This window comes from Scyliorhinus torazame, chromosome 17 (assembly GCF_047496885.1).
Source record: "Scyliorhinus torazame isolate Kashiwa2021f chromosome 17, sScyTor2.1, whole genome shotgun sequence".
Lineage (NCBI taxonomy): Eukaryota > Metazoa > Chordata > Chondrichthyes > Carcharhiniformes > Scyliorhinidae > Scyliorhinus > Scyliorhinus torazame.
The window spans coordinates 4,186,551-4,202,607 of NC_092723.1; positions in this window are offsets into that span (position 1 = coordinate 4,186,551).

Genomic DNA, 16,057 nt, shown 5'->3' on the forward strand with positions numbered 1-16,057 from the left:
CCCGTTATTCAGTCCCTCAGTGTCCACATGCATCGGTTGTCCGCGTGGGTCAAGTATATCCAGGAACCTGGGAACCGTCTTGGTGGCAGCTGTTTGCTGGGCCTGGGTTGCCCTCTGACTGTCCAACCCATCGGCTGCTCCAAATTCCACCTGCTGTACCTGCTTGGCTGTGTGGTGCGCACCAGACTGTGACCCGGGAGCCTCATCACTTATCTGCCCAACCGAGGTGAGTGTCTCTGCGATGGTGTATGGTGTGGGAGACAGCAGTGCCGCAAGCTCAACGTCATCATCCGTTAGGAAGTCTGCAGTGTACAGGTCCCCCTCATGGCCCGGCGCAAGGTGCATGCGGCCCATGTCATGTTGCCCTCCAGGTGAATCCATGGACTGTGTGGCCGTTCTCTGTGCATCATTGTCACTGTCCGTCCTGTGCCCCTCAGTATTGTCTCCGTCCGTCGTATGTGCGTCCCCGTCCAGCAACCCAGACTGAGAGGATGGCCCTCCTGTCTGACCGACTGCCACCCTCTGGCGTGCGTCCCTGGGTGCGCTTGAGGTTGGAGATGGTCGGCTTTGTCTTGGCCGAGATGACCCTGGACGTTTGGCGGCTGGCCCTGGGGAACACAACGATACGGGGTTCGTTAGACACGCTGGGCCGGGTGTATGGTGGTGGTCGGGTTAGTGTGTGAGGGGGGGGATTGGGGGTGCAGTGGCATGAGTGTGAGGGGGGAGGGGATCGAGGGTGCAGTGGCCAATGTGAGGGGGGCGATGATGGGTTGGGGGGGGAGGGTGGTGGTGAGGACATGCAGGGTTGTCTCACTTGATTCTGCGCCTCCCACCTGGCATGTCGCGACCTCCCGGGTGGCGGATCCCCCAGCGAGGTCCAGGGCCCTCTGCTCGTGAACATTTAGGGGGTGCAGCACAGGAGAACCCCCTCCGGTTCTCATACACTCACGTTGGTTGTGAGCTGTCTTGTCCTGGGGGGGGGCGGGGATTGGATAAAGCATCATAATTAGGCGGGTATCATCAGGGCGTGCAGATATAAACTATATTGATGCAGGGTGGGGAGACAGTTGGAGCCACGCCATGGCATCTATCCAGGGGGGGTCCCGGTGCTTATGTGGGTCGAGTACAACGTTGTGTACCCTGAACCCCCCCCCACCCCCCACCCCACTTCCCCCCCCTCGTGCCCAGGGGTGGGGTTGGTTGTGACCCGGGGGCATCCTCATGGCACTTACCCTGGCAGCCCGAGTGAGGTCGGGCAGCTTCTTCCGACACTGCTCCCCGGACCGGGGGTCTGCCCCACAGCACCCACAGCGGTGCCAACTTCACGCCAACCGCGCCTCACCGTGCTGGACGGCTGGCGATGCCCACGTCTTGGGCAGAGGGTGGCCCTTCGGCTTTCAACCTCATCGAGGAGGGTGTCCAGGTCCGTGTCCCGGAACCTCGCTGCGGCTCGTCGGGGCTCAGCCACCTCTCCTCCTTCTCCTCCTGCTGGGTCCTTCCGTGCGCGGATCGCGCCATTTATGGCGCAGCGCCGCGTTATTTGGGCGTCGCCCGCTTACGGTGCTGCTTTCGCGCCATGCCCCCCGAGTTCCTCGCGACCCCCCTCCTAGCCCATTTTCGGGCCGTGAATCGATCGCGATCGGGGCCGTTTTGCGCCGTCCTGAAACTCGACGGCGTTCACGACGGCGTGGGCACTTAGTCGCGGGAGCGGAGAATCGCGCCCAGGGATTTTCATGCATATGTATTTCAAGTTCTCTCCACAGTTACAGATAAGCATTGACGTCATCGATCAATTTCATACAATACAATCTGATCAGTAGAGATGTCTCCTGAGCCCCCTTAATGGGAAACCTATTTACTCACACACTGGGGGCGTCATTCTAAGAACCCCGCCGGGTTGGAGAATCGCCGGGGGCTGGCGTGAATCCCGCCCCCGCCGGTTGCCGAAGTCTCCGGCACCGGATATTCGGCAGGGGCAGGAATCGGGCCGCGCCGGTTGGCAGGCCCCCCCGCTGGATTCTCCGGCCCGGATGGGCCGAAGTCCCGCCGATAAATTGCCTGTCCCGCCGGCGTGGATTAAACCACCTTTTGAACGGCGGGACAAGGCGGCGTGGGCGGGCTCCGGGGTCCTGGGGGGGGGGGCGCGGGGCGATCTGGCCCCGGGGGGTGCCCCCCGATCCGCGGGCGGGCCTGTGCCGTGGGGGCACACTTTCCCTTCTGCCTCCGCCACGGTCTCCACCATGGCGGAGGCGGAAGAGACTCCCTCCACTGCGCATGCGTGGGAAACTGTCAGCGGCCGCTGACGCTCCCGCGCATGCGCCGCCCCGAGATGTCATTTCCACGCCAGCTGGCGGGGCGGAAATTCCTCCGGCGTCGGCCTAGCCCCTCAATGTTGGGACTCGGCCCCCAAAGCATTCCGCACATTTGGGGCGGCGCGATGCCCGTCTGATTGGCGCCGTTTTGGGCGCCAGTCGGCGGACATCGCGCCGTTTCGGGAGAATTTCGCCCTGGGTTTTAAAAGTTGCCAGAACGTTTTCCTCCACCTGAAATAATGCTGTTCGTCCTTGCTGAGGCGTTAATGGGTTTTGTGATTCCTGTTCTGGGTAGAACAATGAATCTCCTGCAGACAAGCTGGGGCCATAGACTTGTGACGTGGGTTCCCTTTATTGTCGCGTGAGATGATTAAATTATCCTGAGTGCAGGTTTTCTTAAGATTTCTGGATGACCCAACAATTTAACCCTTTGCCGACCGGGTTTTCCCACATCCCATGTGCTGCCTTTAACCTATGACATCTTTTTATTAATATATATATTATTGTTCCTGTAACACACCTCATCAGGACCACACTGGGAAACACTTGCACCAATCCACGTGGCGTGAATCTGGGCTGAGAGGGTTGGAGTCTCACGGGGGCGTGGAGCACATTCGTGAACCTGATGGGTTTTTACAACCAGCAATAATAATGGTTTCTGTGGCTATTAGCACCCCGTTTCCCAGGGTTTCTGTGGCTATGACTCATCTTTCATTCTGACTCCACAGTATAAATATATCCCACTTTCTCTGTCTTATAACTTTGACATCTGAACTCGAAACGTTAGCTCTTTTCTCTCCCGACAGATGCTGCCAGACCTGCTGAGATTTTCCAGCATTTTCTCTTTGGTTTCAGATTCCAGCATCCGCAGTAATTTGCTTTTATATAATAATAGTTTCATGGTGACCATTGCTGAAGCTATGTTTACATTGCAGATTGATTGATTAAATTTAAATGGAAGCAGTGACTGTGGTGGGATTTCAATCCATGTCCCAGAGCATTAGTTTAGCCTCCGGATTACTGGTTCCGTGACATCACCACTCTGTCGCTGTCCCTCCCCAATCTCCAGCGTTCTGGTAGAAAGGGCAGCCTTTGCTAAATTGGTTAAAATGTTTATGCTGATATCAGAAGCTCATTGAAAGGCCGAGATACTGGATTTAAATTAGAGTTCTGCCTGTTTTACAGGATCAGTTTTTAACCTTCAAATTTCTCAGCAGTTCACTCACCCTGTGCGGTCGTCACACAGCCCAACATGACTCTGACCAACTGGACTCCACCCCAACATGACTCTGACCAACTGGACACCAGCCCAACATGACTCTGACCAGCTGGACTCCAGCCCAACATGACACTGACCAACTGGACTCCACCCCAACATGACTCTGACCAACTGGACTCCAGCCCAACATGACACTGACCCACAGGAAGCTCCAGCCCAACATGACACTGACCAACTGGACTCCAGCCCAACAGGACACTGACCAACTGGACTCCACCCCAACATGACACTGACCAATTGGACTCCAGTCCAACATGATACTGACCAACAGGAATCTCCAGTCCAACATGACACTGACCAACAGGAAGCTCCAGCCCAACAGGACACTGACCAACTGGACTCCAGCCCAACATGACACTGACCAACAGGAATCTCCAGCCCAACATGACACTGACCAACAGGAAGCTCCAGCCCAACATGACACTGACCAACTGGACTCCAGCCCAACATGACACTGACCAACAGGAGACTCCAGCCCAACATGACACTGACCAACTGGACTCCAGCCCAACATGACACTGACCCACAGGAAGCACCAGTCCAACATGACATTGACCAACTGGACTCCAGCCCAACATGACACTGACCAACAGGAACATAGAACATAGAACATAGAAAATACAGCACAGAACAGGCCCTTCGGCCCACGATGTTGTGCCGAACCTTTGTCCTAGATTAATCATAGATTATCATTGAATTTACAGTGCAGAAGGAGGCCATTCGGCCCTTTGAGTCTGCACCAGCTCTTGGAAAGAGCACCCTACCCAAACTCAACACCTCCACCCAACACCAAGGGCAATTTGGACATTAAGGGCAATTTATCATTGGCCAATTCACCTAACCCGCACATCTTTGGACTGTGGGAGGAAACCGGAGCACCCGGAGGAAACCCACGCAGACACGGGGAGGACGTGCAGACTCCGCACAGACAATGACCCAAGCTGGAATCGAACCTGGGACCATGGATCTGTGAAGCAATTGTGCTATCCACAATGCTACCGTGCTGCCCTTAAGAACAAATAAATCTACACTATATCATTTTCCCGTAATCCATGTACCTATCCAACAGCTGCTTGAGGTTCCTAATGTTTCCGACTCAACTACTTCCACAGGCAGTGCATTCCATGCCCCCACTACTCTGTGGGTAAAGAACCTACCTCTGATATCCCTCCTATATCTTCCACCTTTCACCTTAAATTTATGTCCCCTTGTAATGGTGTGTTCCACCTGGGGAAAAAGTCTCTGACTGTCTACTCTATCTATTCCCCTGATCATCTTATAAACCTCTATCAAGTCGCCCCTCATCCTTCTCCGCTCTAATGAGAAAAGGCCTAGCACCCTCAACCTTTCCTCGTAAGACCTACTCTCCATTCCAGGCAACATCCTGGTAAATCTTCTTTGCACCTTTTCCAGAGCTTCCACATCCTTCCTAAAATGAGGCAACCAGAACTGTACACAGTACTCCAAATGTGGCCTTACCAAAGTTTTGTACAGCTGCATCATTACCTCATGGCTCTTAAATTCAGTCCCTCTGTTAATGAACGCGAGCACACCATAGGCCTTCTTCACAGATCTATCCACTTGAGTGGCAACTTTCAAAGATGTATGAACATAGACCCCAAGGTCTCTCTGCTCCTCCACAATGCCAAGAACTCTACCGTTAACCCTGTATTCCGCATTCATATTTGTCCTTCCAAAATGGACAACCTCACACTTTTCAGGGTTAAACTCCATCTGCCACTTCTCAGCCCAGCTCTGCATCCTATCTATGTCTCTTTGCAGCCGACAACAGCCCTCCTTACTATCCACAACTCCACCAATCTTCGTATCGTCTGCAAATTTACTGACCCACCCTTCAACTCCCTCATCCAAGTCATTAATGAAAATCACAAACAGCAGAGGACCCAGAACTGATCCCTGCGGTACACCACTGGTAACTGGGATCCAGGCTGAATATTTGCCATCCACCACCACTCTCTGACTTCTATCGGTTAGCCAGTTCGTTATCCAACTGGCCAAATTTCCCACTATCCCATGCTTCCTTACTTTGTGCAGAAGCCTACCATGGGGAACTTTATCAAATGCCTTACTAAAATCCATGTACACTACATCCACTGCTTTACCTTCATCCACATACTTGGTCACCTCCTCAAAGAATTCAATAAGATTTGGAAGGCAAGACCTACCCCTCACAAATCCGTGCTGACTATCCCTAATCAAGCAGTGTCTTTCCAGATGCTCAGAAATCCTATCCTTCAGTACCCTTTCCATTACTGTGCCTACCACCGAAGCAAGACTAACTGGCCTGTAATTCCCAGGGTTATCCCTAGTTCCTTTTTTGAACAGGGGCACGACATTCGCCACTCTCCAATCCCCTGGTACCACCCCTGTTGACAGTGAGGACGAAAAGATAATTGCCAACGGCTCTGCAATTTCATCTCTTGCTTCCCATAGAATCCTTGGATATATCCCGTCAGGCCCGGGGGACTTGTCTATCCTCAAGTTTTTCAAAATGCCCAACACATCTTCCTTCCTAACAAGTATTTCCTCGAGCTTACCAATCTGTTTCACACTGTCCTCTCCAACAATATCGCCCCTCTCATTTGTAAATTCAGAAGAAAAGTACTCGTTCAAGACCTCTCCTATCTCTTCAGACTCAATACACAATCTCCCGCTACTGTCCTTGATCGGACCTACCCTTGCTGTAGTCATTCTCATATTTCTCACATATGTGTAAAAGGCCTTGGGGTTTTCCTTGACCCTACCCGCCAAAGATTGTTCATGCCCTCTCTTAGCTCTCCTAATCCCTTTCTTCAGTTCCCTCCTGGCTATCTTGTATCCCTCCAATGCCCTGTCTGAACCTTGTTTCCTCAGCCTTACATAAGTCACCTTTTTCCTCTTAACAAGACATTCAACCTCTCTTGTCAACCATGGTTCCCTCACTCGACCATCTCTTCCCTGCCTGACAGGGACATACATACCAAGGACACGTAGCACCTGTTCCTTGAACAAGTTCCACATTTCACTTGTGTCCTTCCCTGCCAGCCTATGTTCCCAACTTATGCACTTCAATTCTTGTCTGACAACATCGTATTTACCCTTCCCCCAATTGTAAACCTTGCCCTGTTGCACGTACCTATCCCTCTCCATTACTAAAGTGAAAGTCACAGAATTGTGGTCACTATCTCCAAAATGCTCCCCCACTAACAAATCTATCACTTGCCCTGGTTCATTACCCAGTACTAAATCCAATATTGCCCCTCCTCTGGTTGGACAATCTACATACTGTGTTAGAAAAGCTTCCTGGACACACTGCACAAACACCACCCCATCCAAACTATTTGATCTAAAGAGTTTCCACTCAATATTTGGGAAGTTAAAGTCGCCCATGACTACTACCCTATGACTTCTGCACCTTTCCAAAATCTGTTTCCCAATCTGTTCCTCCACATCTCTGCTACTATTGGGGGGCCTATAGAAAACTCCTAACAAGGTGACTGCTCCTTTCCTATTTCTGACTTCAACCCATACTACCTCAATAGGGTGATACTCCTCAAACTGCCTTTCTGCAGCTGTTATACTATCTCTAATTAATAATGCCACCCCCCCACCTCTTTTACCACCCTCCCTAATCTTATTGAAACATCTATAACCAGGGACCTCCAACAACCATATCTGCCCCTCTTCTATCCAAGTTTCCGTGATGGCCACCACATCGTAGTCCCAAGTACCGATCCATGCCTTAAGTTCACCCACCTTATTCCTGATGCTTCTTGCGTTGAAGTATACACACTTCAACCCATCTCCGTGCCTGCAAATACTCTCCTTTGTCAGTGTTCCCTTCCCCACTGCCTCATTACAAGCTTTGGCGTCCTGAATATCGGCTACCTTAGTTGCTGGACTACAAATCCGGTTCCCATTCCCCTGCCAAATTAGTTTAAACCCTCCCGAAGAGTACTAGCAAACCTCCCTCCCAGGATATTGGTGCCCCTCTGGTTCAAATGCAACCCGTCCTGCTTGTACAGGTCCCACCTTCCCCAGAATGCGCTCCAATTATCCAAATACCTGAAGCCCTCCCTCCTACACCATTCCTGCAGCCACGTGTTCAACTGCACTCTCTCCCTATTCCTAGCCTCGCTATCACGTGGCACCGGCAACAAACCAGAGATGACAACTCTGTCTGTCCTGGCTTTCAACTTCCAGCCTAACTCGCTAAACTTGTTTATTACCTCCACAGCCCTTTTCCTACCTATGTCGTTGGTACCAATGTGCACCACGACTTCTGGCTGCTCCCCCTCCCCCTTAAGGATCCTGAAGACACGATCCGAGACATCCCTGGCCCTGGCACCCGGGAGGCAACATACCTTCCGGGAGTCTCGCTCGCGACCACAGAATCTCCTATCTATTCCCCTAAACATTGAATCTCCTACAACTATTGCTTTTCTATTCTCCCCCCTTCCCTTCTGAGCCCCAGAGCCAGACTCAGTGCCAGAGACCTGGCCGCTAGGGCCTTCCCCCGGTAGGTCATCCCCCCCAACAGCACCCAAAACGGTATACTTGTTTTGAAGGGGAACGGCCACGAGGGATCCCTGCACTGTCTGCCTGTTTGTTTTTTTCCCCCTGACTGTAACCCAGCTATTCTTGTCCTGTACCTTGGGTGTGGTTACCTCCCTGTAACTCTTCTCAATCACCCCCTCTGCCTCCCGGATGATCCGAAGTTCATCCAGCTTCAGCTCCAGTTCCCTAACACGGTCTTTGAGGAGCTGAAGTTGGGTGCACTTCCCGCAGGTATAGTCAGTGGGGACACCGGTGGTATCCCTCACCACCCACATCCTACAGGAGGAGCATGTAACTGGCCTAGCCTCCATCCCCTCTTACCTTACAGAATATAGCTGCTGTGTGGACTAACTAGATCTCCGCCCTCCGACTCTGCTCCCAGTCAGCTACACTTCCTGTAAACTCCTGGCTCTCTTCGCACTCTTTGCGGAAATGTCGGAAACAAAATGAAAGGAGCACCTTACTCCCTCCTCCCCTAACTCCCTCGGTCACCAAACTCTCACTATCGCACTCAAAAAGCACCAAATTCAGCACTCCCTCGGTCACCAAACTCTCACTATCGCACTCAAAAAGCACCAAATTCAGCACTCAGTGCAAAACTCAGCTCCAGCCCAACATAACACTGACCAACAGGAAGCTCCAGCCCAACATGACACTGACCAACTGGACTCCAGTCCAACATGACACTGACCAACAGGAAGCTCCAGCCCAACATGACACTGACCAACAGGAAGTCCCAGCCCAACATGACACTGACCAACATGAATCCCCAGTCCAACATGACACTGCCCAACAGGAAGTCCCAGCCCAACATGACACTGACCAACATGAATCCCCAGTCCAACATGACACTGACCAACAGGAAGTCCCAGCCCAACATGACACTGACCAACATGAATCCCCAGTCCAACATGACACTGACCAACAGGAAGTCCCAGCCCAACATGACACTGACCAACAGGAAGCCCCAGCCCAACATGACACTGACCAACAGGAAGTCCCAGCCCAACATGACACTGACCAACATGAATCCCCAGTCCAACATGACACTGACCAACAGGAAGTCCCAGCCCAACATGACACTGACCAACAGGAAGCCCCAGCCCAACATGACACTGACCAATTGGACTCCAGCCCAACATGACACTGACCAACAGGAATCTCCAGTCCAACATGACACTGACCAACAGGAATCTCCAGTCCAACATGACACTGACCAAGAGGAAGCTCCAGCCCAACATGACACTGACCAACTGGACTCCAGCCCAACATGACACTGACCAACTGGACTCCAGCCCAACATGACACTGACCAAGAGGAAGCTCCAGCCCAACATGACACTGACCAACAGGAATCTCCAGCCCAACATGACTCTGACCAACAGGACGCTCCAGCCCAACATGACACTGACCAACAGGAATCTCCAGCCCAACATGACACTGACCAACAGGAGGCTCCAACCCAACATAGAACATAGAACATAGAACATAGAACAATACAGCGCAGTACAGGCCCTTCGGCCCACGATGTTGCACCGAAACAAAAGCCATCTAACCTACACTATGCCATTATCATCCATATGTTTATCCAATAAACTTTTAAATGCCCTCAATGTTGGCGAGTTCACTACTGTAGCAGGTAGGGCATTCCACGGCCTCACTACTCTTTGCGTAAAGAACCTACCTCTGACCTCTGTCCTATATCTATTACCCCTCAGTTTAAAGTTATGTCCCCTCGTGCCAGCCATATCCATCCGCGGGAGAAGGCTCTCACTGTCCACCCTATCCAACCCCCTGATCATTTTGTATGCCTCTATTAAGTCTCCTCTTAACCTTCTTCTCTCCAACGAAAACAACCTCCAGTCCGTCAGCCTTTCCTCATAAGATTTTCCCTCCATACCAGGCAACATCCTGGTAAATCTCCTCTGCACCCGCTCCAAAGCCTCCACGTCCTTCCTATAATGCGGTGACCAGAACTGTACGCAATACTCCAAATGCGGCCGTACCAGAGTTCTGTACAGCTGCAACATGACCTCCCGACTCCGGAACTCAATCCCTCTACCAATAAAGGCCAACACTCCATAGGCCTTCTTCACAACCCTATCAACCTGGGTGGCAACTTCCAGGGATCTATGTACATGGACACCTAGATCCCTCTGCTCATCCACACTTTCAAGAACTTTACCATTAGCCAAATATTCCGCATTCCTGTTATTCCTTCCAAAGTGAATCACCTCACACTTCTCTACATTAAACTCCATTTTCCACCTCTCAGCCCAGCTCTGCAGCTTATCTATATCCCTCTGTAACCTGCTACATCCTTCCACACTATCGACAACACCACCGACTTTAGTATCGTCTGCAAATTTACTCACCCACCCTTCTGCGCCTTCCTCTAGGTCATTGATAAAAATGACAAACAGCAACGGCCCCAGAACAGATCCTTGTGGTACTCCACTTGTGACTGTACTCCATTCTGAACATTTCCCATCAACCACCACCCTCTGTCTTCTTTCAGCTAGCCAATTTCTGATCCACATCTCTAAATCACCCTCAATCCCCAGCCTCCGTATTTTTTGCAATAGCCTACCGTGGGGAACCTTATCAAACGCTTTGCTGAAATCCATATACACCACATCAACTGCTCTACCCTCGTCTACCTGTTCAGTCACCTTCTCAAAGAACTCAATAAGGTTTGTGAGGCATGACCTACCCTTCACAAAGCCATGCTGACTATCCCTGATCATATTATTCCTATCTAGATGATTATAAATCTTGTCCCTTATAATCCCCTCCAAGACTTTACCCACTACAGACGTGAGGCTCACCGGTCTATAGTTGCCGGGGTTGTCTCTGCTCCCCTTTTTGAACAAAGGGACCACATTTGCTGTCCTCCAGTCCTCTGGCACTATTCCTGTAGCCAATGATGACATAAAAATCAAAGCCAAAGGTCCAGCAATCTCTTCCCTGGCCTCCCATAGAATCCTAGGATAAATCCCATCAGGTCCCGGGGACTTATCTATTTTCAGCCTGTCCAGAATTGCCAACACCTCTTCCCTACGTACCTCAATGCCATCTATTCTATTAGCCTGGGGCTCAGCATTCTCCTCCACAACATTATCTTTTTCCTGAGTGAATACTGACGAAAAATATTCATTTAGTATCTCGCCTATCTCTTCAGACTCCACACACAATTTCCCATCCCTGTCCTTGACTGGTCCTACTCTTTCCCTAGTCATTCGCTTATTCCTGACATACCTTTAGAAAGCTTTTGGGTTTTCCTTGATCCTTCCTGCCAAATACTTCTCATGTCCCCTCCTTGCTCGTCTTAGCTCTCTCTTTAGATCCTTCCTCACTACCTTGTAACTATCCATCGCCCCAACCGAAACTTCACACTTCATCTTCACATAGGCCTTCTTCTTCCTCTTAACAAGAGATTCCACTTCCTTGGTAAACCACGGTTCCCTCGCTCGACGCCTTCCTCCCTGTCTGACCGGTACATACTTATCAAGAACACGCAGTAGCTGATCCTTGAACAAGCCCCACTTATCCAGTGTGCCCAACACTTGCAGCCTACTTCTCCACCTTATCCCCCCCAAGTCACGTCTAATGGCATCATAATTGCCCTTCCCCCAGCTATAACTCTTGCCCTGCGGGGTATACTTATCCCTTTCCATCATTAACGTAAACGTCACCGAATTGTGGTCACTGTCCCCAAAGTGCTCTCCTACCTCCAAATCCAACACCTGGCCTGGTTCATTACCCAAAACCAAATTCAACGTGGCCTCGCCTCTTGTTGGCCTGTCAACACATTGTTTCAGGAAACCCTCCTGCACACACTGTACAAAAAACGACCCATCTATTGTACTCGAACTATATATTTTCCAGTCAATATTTGGAAAGTTAAAGTCTCCCATAATAACTACCCTGTTACTTTTGCTCATATCCAGAATCATCTTCGCCATCCTTTCCTCTACATCCCTAGAACTATTAGGAGGCCTATAAAAAACTCCCAACAGGGTGACCTCTCCTTTCCTGTTTCTAACTTCAGCCAATACTACCTCGGAAGAGTCCCCATCTAGCATCCTCTCCGCCACCGTAATACTGCTCTTGACTAGCAGCGCCACACCTCCCCCTCTTTTGCCTCCTTCTCTGAGCTTACTAAAACACCTAAACCCCGGAACCTGCAACATCCATTCCTGTCCCTGCTCTATCCATGTCTCCGAAATGGCCACAACATCGAAGTCCCAGGTACCAACCCACGCTGCCAGTTCCCCTACCTTGTTTCGTATACTCCTGGCATTGAAGTAGACACACTTCAAACCACCTACCTGAACGCTGGCCCCCTCCTGCGACGTCAAATCTGTGCTCCTGACCTCTATACTCTCATTCTCCCTTACCCTAAAACTACAATCCAGGTTCCCATGCCCCTGCTGCATTAGTTTAAACCCCCCCAAAGAGCACTAACAAATCTCCCCCCCAGGATATTTGTGCCCCTCAGGTTCAGATGTAGACCATCCTGTCTGTAGAGGTCCCACCTTCCCCAGAAAGAGCCCCAGTTATCCAAAAATCTGAAACCCTCCCGCCTGCACCATCCCTGTAGCCACGTGTTTAAATGCTCTCTCTCCCTATTCCTCATCTCACTATCACATGTCACTGACCAACAGGAAGCTCCAGCCCAACATGACACTGACCAACTGGACTCCAGCCCAACATGACACTGACCACCAGGAATCTCCAGCCCAACATGACTCTGACCAACAGGAAGCTCCAGCCCAACATGACACTGACCAACTGGACTCCAGCCCAACATGACACTGGCCAACAGGAAGCTCTGCACCTACCTGGACCTGAAACTTTGAGGTTTCCAGCTCTTCCTGACTCCACCTGAGAAGGACGTGGGCCACTCAATCCTCCCCACCAATTTCCTGGCCCGTTTCGAGTGCAATGAAGGTCGACAATCTGGATGACATTGTAGAGGAGAAATGTTCTGATTCACGGGAGCTGAAATAATATGATGAAGATAAGATAAGAATGGTTATTTTTCCATTGTGACTGATCTTTTTGCAGTGATTAAGCTATTGCCAGATGTAATTATTCACCAATAATGATAAACTCAGTGTATAAAAGGGAGAGTTGATTCTCACTCACAACACACCAGCTGCAAGATGGCAAAGCTTCTGCTTGCAACAGGTAAGTCTGTTTGACCATTTCAATATTTCTTATATTGTTTAGAGCCGTGTTTTGTATCATAATGACTTTATTTATTGAGGGGTTGAACCCACCATATAAGGTGTCTCTCTTTCTCTCTCTGTGTCTCTGTCTCTCTCTCTGTCTGTCTCTCTCTCTGTCTGTCTGACTGTGTGTGTGTCTCTCTCTCTCTTTCTCTCTGTCTCTCTCTCTCTCTCTCTGTCCCTCTCACTGTCTGTCTCTCTGTCTCTCTGGCTCTGGCATCTCTGTTTGCCTGTCTCTATCTCTCTATCTCCCTGTCTCTGTCTCTCTCTGTCTCTGTCTCTCTTTCTCTATCTCCGTCTCTGTCTCTCTGTCTCTGTTTCTCTCTCTCTGTCTCTCCTTCTCTATCTCTGTCTCTCTGTCTCTGTGTCTCTCTTCGTCTCTCTTTTTCTCTCTCTATGTCTCTCTTTTTCTATCTCTGTCTCACTCTGTCCTACTTTCTCTATCTCTGTCTCTCTGTCCCTGTCTCTCTCTCTCTCTGTCTCTCTCTCTCTCTCTCTCTCTCTCTGTCCCTCTCACTGTCTGTCTCTCTGTCTCTCTCGCTCTGGCCTCTCTCTCTGTCTCTGTCTCCCTCTCTCTCACTGTCTCTCTTTCGCTCTCTCTGTCTCTCTTTCTCTATCTCTGTCTCTCGGTCTCTGTCTCTCTCTGTCTGTCTCTCTCTTTCTCTCTTTGTCTCTCTTTCTCTGTCTCTCTCTCTGTTTCTCTCTCTCCAGCTCTCCTGAAAACTTGTCCGCGGCCTGTTTTTTTGACCAGTCACAAACTGCAGACGGTATTTTAAATATCAACACAACTGTTGCTGACAGCAGAAGTAAAGATGGAAATTGTCCAGGAACATCTTAGAGTTATTTTGATGCAGAATCAGGAAAGGCCATTGAGTTCGGTCTGAAACCATCCAGACCCTCACTCTACAGGATCTGGGTATAATTGGCTTTTCTGGACATTGTTAAGGAATTAGCTGTACCTGCTCTCATTGAGACGTATGTGTGGGTGCGTGAATTTTGAATGCCAGCGTGAGTGACAATTGAAGAAATACAATATTCTTTACCAGCTTGAAAGAAAACCTGTCTGTGAGCCTTTTAAAGACACAACACTTAAACAGTTAACAAAGGGGGAGTGGGACGAGTGGGGAGCCATTTCACCACCTTCCACCTCTCTCTGGATTCATGGATAATGCGGAATTGGAAGCGGGAAATCAAATAGATTCCTGGAAATATTTTAAATCTTACTTAAGGTTTTCTTGTGGGTTACAGAACTGAATAGTTAACCTGTCTACAGATGTGGATAGTGCCTTCACGGAAAAGATTGCCTTGGGATATTTTTAAAACCTTTTCCATTGAGGAGCTGGGGAGCTGGACATTTAGAAGTGAATTTCTGGCCAAAAGCTGGAAACACCCAAATCCTTAAACCTCTGACCAGTTACATTCCAATAGAAGCGGAAGAACAGCAGGTGGGTATGGAATTGGAAACGGACAGGGCAGCATCAGCAAAGATACAGCTGGAGCAACAGGAACTAAAGCCCGAATTTCAAGCAAAAAAGAGGAAAATAAGAGACAGCTAAGAATGGAGAAAGAGGAATGAGAATTCCGGGAGAACGATAGAGAAACACCGGAAAGAAAGGAGGAGGGAGAATTCCAGGCGGGTAAGAGAGAAAGAGCCTTCCAGGGTGGCACGGGTTCACAGTGGTTAGCACTGCTGCCTCACAGCGCCAGGGACCCGGGTTTGATTCCAGCCTTCGGTGACTCTCTGTGTGGAGTTTTCACTTTCTCCCCGTGTCTGCGTGGGTTTCCTCAAGCCCCTGGGGGTATATAATCTATGAGGGGTATTGTGATTGTTCCTGCCTAAACAGGTCTCGGGACATCTAGGGGAGGCGCAGTGGCGTAGTGGTATTGTGGCTGGACTATAATCCAGAGATCTGGGTCACGTTCTGGGGACCAGGTTCGTGTCCCACCATGGCAGATGGTCAAATTTGAATTCAATAAAACTCTTGAATTAAAATTCTAATGATGACCATGAAACCAATGCCAATTGTCGTAAAAACCCATCTCATTCACTAATGTCGAACTCTCATCTGAACAGAGGTGTTTGACATTGGTCCTGAAATGTTTCTCTCCGAAGAGTCTGCACAGAGAAAAACAAGTAAAAACCTGATAGTTTAGACTTACAAGGAAATGTATCGAACCTTAAAAAACATCTGTTGTGATTGCCTGAGGGGTCTAAAGAGAGGGAGTCTATTCTATCACTTACCCTCCTGCTGTTGTCCCGTAAATGCTCTTTGTCAGTAACATGCATTTGTATGTTTGTGTTGTGATCCAAAATTACATAAAAATACACGTATGACGGGGAGAAATCATGTTCCATGTTAATTGTCAGATTTACCTGCTTCTGTTTTCAACCAATGGTGAAGATGATGAAATTAAATAGAGTTAGGTTATCGTGGGTGACAGCAGTATAACTGCAAGAAATTACTTTGGTTGGCATTTTTTGAAATAGCACGAGCCTGCTTAAGATTCAGCAGGTAAATTAGCAAAGGAATTCCATGCAGCCATGTTGGTGATTGCAACGTGATTTGTCCCAGAAGATTTCCTTCTCAAGGCTGCAGTCAGAAGGTTGATTGACATTTCGATATCTGTTCAATTGACTGAAATATTCCCATGAATAACCATCAACAATTTATACCT